This window comes from Aegilops tauschii, chromosome 5 (genome assembly GCF_002575655.3).
Source record: "Aegilops tauschii subsp. strangulata cultivar AL8/78 chromosome 5, Aet v6.0, whole genome shotgun sequence".
In the NCBI taxonomy this organism is placed as follows: domain Eukaryota; kingdom Viridiplantae; phylum Streptophyta; class Magnoliopsida; order Poales; family Poaceae; genus Aegilops; species Aegilops tauschii.
Genome location: NC_053039.3, coordinates 141,329,414 through 141,334,517, shown reverse-complemented (window position 1 = coordinate 141,334,517; position 5,104 = coordinate 141,329,414). Strand labels below are relative to the sequence as shown.

At 40.4% G+C, this 5,104-nt stretch overlaps 1 long non-coding RNA gene across 1 annotated transcript; it reads left to right on the top strand.

Annotated features, from left to right (window-relative positions):
* Positions 1-1,585: 1,585 nt before the first annotated feature.
* LOC109779651 (uncharacterized) lies at positions 1,586-3,617 on the top strand. Its single transcript, XR_002236881.4, has 3 exons — positions 1,586-1,933; positions 2,843-2,896; positions 3,437-3,617. It is a non-coding gene; the product is annotated as an uncharacterized lncRNA (long non-coding RNA).
* The last annotated feature ends 1,487 nt before the right edge of the window (positions 3,618-5,104 follow it).

Here is a 5,104-nt window from a genome sequence, read left to right as displayed (position 1 = left end):
GGAAGACTTAAATAGACCCAAAAAAATTCATCGCAAACGGTTCCTACAAAACTACTGTGTGTGATGTTGTAGATATTTTTTATTAGCTGTGAAAGACGAATTTGGAGTAAAGTGGCAATGGATGGTGTTTTAAATGTACGAGAAAATTTGTAGTACTAATACAACTGCCATGTCAAATTTTGGAAAATTTCAGGGGTCATTCGACCTTTTAAGACAATTAAGTGATTTTCTAGCCATTTAATGACCGTAATTGAAATTTGCACTACATGTACATGCAACATCTAATCATAACGATTTGAAAAGTCATATTTTGTGTACTTGTGTGACATTTAATTCCATGTGCAGTAAATTGGAAGGAATTTTCAAACATATCTATAATACCTAAATAGTTCATCCCCACTATCTGATTTCTTTGCTTTCTCATGCTTCCACGTCATCTTAATTTTTTCGGCCGTTTGATTGACAATATGTGGCCCAGATGTGCAGCAGAGAGTTGGCCCCGTGTTGGCTCCACGCCCCACCCGTTAGCGCCTCCTTCTTCGATCCGCAGAAGCGGAAGCGATGCTTTTCTCCAACTGAAGCGTCAGTGACGGAACCACATAAGAAAGAAGGTATTGTGAGCCATATCCACATATGAAGACCGACAGAGAAGTAGTGAAGGAACATGAAAACCATTTTTTCCTAAAAAAAAAGAATATGGAGACCATCATCAAACTTTACCTATTTGTGTTTCGGGTGGGACTTACATGCGGAGAAACAGACATGAGGGTCAAGAATGGAGCGAAGTGGGAGAAATACATTGGAGTTTGTGAACGAATTTTAGATTTTTGATAGAAGGACCAATTGCTTCAATACTTGGTCATGAAACTATATGATTTTGTAAATAAATGATGTGGCATCCAATATGCACTCAAATTATTTTTCACATATCTTTGTAGTTCAAATTCCATTTGGTAGGCAAGCATGTACTGATGGAACTATCTCCAGTTTCTATGTATCATCAACAGATTTCGGTAAGAGTTCGAGCATCTTTTGTTTGCATCTTCCATAACCAGTATGTTTTGATACGCTTGCTTTGACAAGACAATGTCAATAAGTTCAACTTAAGAAAATCACACGAACCATTTATTTGAATAGCCTGGTAGTCCGAAATCCAGATAGTTGAGAAACATGCACCTACATATGAGCGTTACCAATCCATAAAAACAATGAAAGAGCTAGCTTATCATGTCATAGTGAAAATGTATGGATTGAAGTAGAGTGATGACACCAAAGCTAGAGCAAGGAGTGGACCGAGATTAAAGAGGGGCAAACGAAAGTTTGTCTTGTTGGTTAGTTGCTGGGAGAAATACAACCAAAGTAACATTGTTATGTTGTCCCGTGGCAACGCACGAGTATTTAACTAGTATCTATAATATCTAAATAGTTCATCCCCACTATCTGATTTCTTTGCTTTCTCATGCTTCCACGTCATCTTAATTTTTTCGGCCGTTTGATTGACAATATGTGGCCCAGATGTGCAGCAGAGAGTTGGCCCCGTGTTGGCTCCACGCCCCACCCGTTAGCGCCTCCTTCTTCGATCCGCAGAAGCGGAAGCAATGCTTTTCTCCAACTGAAGCGTCAGTGACGGAACCCCTCCTCATAATCTGGTCACCGCGACTCCCACCCCCATCTCTCTCCTCAAACGCCACAAATTCCATGCGGTGATGGATGCAACAGAGCCCAGCCTCCTCTAGGGTTTGCGTCCGCCATCGAGGTGATAACCGGCGGCTATGGCGGCGATGGCGACTTGCGGGACAAAGGAAGGATTGCAAGACCATCGTTCTGGAGGATGGGTGAGACTTTATGCAGAGGGGCTTCAACATGCTCATCAACATCCTCGAGGGCCAGAGCCCGAGCACAACTCCGAAGACTACATGATGCAGCTGACCACGTAAGTCGCCTTCGTCCCCGCCTCCCTCGGTCCATGCCTAGCCTAGGCCGATTCGATCCAATCCGGTGCTAATATAGGGTTTCCAGCCTCCTCATTTTCCTTCGTCCCTGCCTCCCTCCGTCCATGCCTCGCCCAAGCCGATTAGATCCAATCTGGTGCTGATATAGGATTTCCGCCCCCCTGTGCGTCCTTCGTCCCGGCCTCCCTCCGTCCATGCCTAGGCCAACTCAATCCAATCCGGTGGTGATATAGGGTTTCTGTCCCCCTGTTTGTCTCTTTTGTGGTGCAGCATGTTATACAACATGTGCACGCAGAATCCTACCCATGACTACTCGCAGCAGCTCTACGACAAGTACGGTCAGTCCTTGAGGACTACATCCAGGCCACCGTAAGATTATTTGCCAGCTCTCGCTAATACGTACATGTGTGTTGTCTGTACAGATTAGCTCCTATTTTGTGTGTGTGTGTGTGCCGGTGTTGTTGGTTTTCCGGTCCAACGAGTCAAGGCTAAGGTGATTGCGAACATGCAGTAATGTTTTTGCATTCGTGTATCTTTTTTGGGTACAGGTGAAGCGTGACGTTGGATTGTCTTGCTGGCTGTGAATGATCCTATCTTGAATTATTCTGTTCCTTGGCAATCTGAAAGAAACCTTCCTATTAGGATTCCAGTATATATAGTATCTTTTATGTAGTACGTACAGCCCGGTTAAATATCCCTTAATTTACAGAAGTGCATCGGTCAGTTTGCTTTCATGTGACAATGTGGTTTAGGTCAGTTTATTTACGCTCATACATAGGTCCTGATTGAATTCTTCTTCTTTGGTCTGGCATTTTATTTTGGCTATACTGCTATCCATTAGTTCACATCTTAGAGTAATGTTAATTCAGTTGTTCTTGAGATTTTTGCAGGTTAGTGATTGCTGGCTTTGCTGCATTGGTCAATTTTAAATTCAGTTAAACAAGGTGACCTTTCTCTACAAGTTTTTGTCTATGTGGCAACATTTTTTTGTCTCCTATAGTTATTTTATTCTAGAAGCAGATAGTTAACGAGTTACTTGCATTTTACGATACTCCAAAAATAAGAATAGTTGTTCAGCTCAGGTAACAAGATAACAGCACATACATGGATCCAACATCCAAATTTATTCCTTTTACATTCAGCTATAGCTGCGCTGATTCTGATGCACTCTTTTCATGTATGCAAGTGTGATCATTGGAAGGCTTCTTAGTTTCAAATCTTTGTATTGACATTACTGTTTCTAATCTATGCAAGTAATTCTTTATTGCTTTTGTATGCACGAACACTATGAGACATGTGGCGTTCATTCCTGCCACTTCTCAAATTCTTCTTAACCTTTGAGTCAGTTATCTAAAGGCCATCTTACTATTATCATCTTAAAAGTTCTTTTTTGTTGAGATATGTTTCCAATGTTGCAGATAGTATGACCTTCAGAGACGTGTGCTTACATGGTTTGTTACTTCCCTTTTTACCTGATTTCATAGGAAAACAAGATCAGAATTTCTGCTACTACACTTGGTATTGGCGCTTGGGGGTCCACAGGTTCATCGATTGTTCTTATACTTTTGGTATGCTCCATTCAGTTCTCATTGCATGAATTTGTATACAAAAGGATGTATGATGCAAGATGACTAAGAAACAAAACTGAATTTTGTTCAGGCTGCAGTCCGTGTCTCCATGTAGCTCTTTTGTAGTACTATTGACTAAGTGGTACATTTTCCCCATGATTTTGTATGGCCTTTGTAGCTGCAGAGAAACTGATAGTTGGAGTTAGGGGATATGGATATATCAGCCACATCGGGTGACCTTACAGAAGTTCAGATAATACTTACCTCTAGGGAGCCTGCTTTAGGGATTTTCTTCGGTGCTTCCAAATTGTTAGGCAAAGATTTGTGGAACAGTAATACAATGACAGTAGTTCTGCAACACTACCATTTTTCTCACAGATAGTGACAATATTTGGATGGTTCAACCTTTTACATTAGTATAACTTAATTAAGTAAACACATGAACTACTTTGAACATTACTTCCCCAACCTTCTTTGACTCAACATCTTTTCTAAAAATTGTGTGCACAATGTCTCTTTATTGACTCAAAATTCCAAGGGATGTTCTTCTTGCGATTAAGTCTAATAATGCTCAAAACAATTATTTTTAGCATAAAGTCCCGCAGCAACGCCCGGGCATCATCTTGTTGGTCTAACGGATATGACACAATTAAGTATGGAGTGCCATGGCATTTAAATTCCAAAATATTAAAAAAATATCAGAAACACATGAAACCTTGGTTGATGTAATGTCATGACACCAAGATGATGTGGTAAAAAATTTGGCATGTTTGACGAAAGTTTGGACACACACCCCTCACAACCCGGAGCAACTCGCTAGAAGGCTCGTGTTTCCAAGAGGGAATAATGGATATTTGATGACGAACGGGAGATAGCTTCCTCTTACGGCCTTCAAATTTTTTCTACGTGTAACGTGCACTAATACAACTGTCATGTCAAAATTTGGAAAATTTCAGGGGTCATTTGACCTTTTGAAGACATTTAAGTGATTTTTTAGCCATTTAAAGACCATAATTCAAATTAGAACTAGATGTACATGCAACGGCTAACCATAACGGTTTGAAAAATCATATTTGTGTACTTGTGTGCGATTTAATTCCATGTGCAGTAAATTGGAAGGAATTTTCAAACATATTGGTCTAACGGCTATGACACAATTAAGCATGGAGTGCCATGGCATTTAAATTCCAAAAAATTAAAAAAAAATCAGTAACACATGAAACCTTGGTTGGTGTAATGTCATGCCAAGATAATGTGGTAAAAAAATTGGCATGTTTGACGGCAGTTTGGACACATACCCCTCACAAACCGGAGCAACTCACTAGAAGGCTCGTGGTTTCGAGAGGGAACAATGCATGTTTGATGACGAACGGGAGATAGCTTTCTCTTACGGCCTTTAAATTTTTTCTACGTGTAACGTGCACTAATACAACTGTCATGTCAAATTTTGGGAAATTTCGGAGGTCATTTGACCTTTTGAAGACATTTAAGTGATTTTCTAGCCAATTAATGACCGTAATTCAAATTAGAACTAGATGTACATGCAACGGCTAACCATAACGGTTTGAAAAATCATATTTGTGT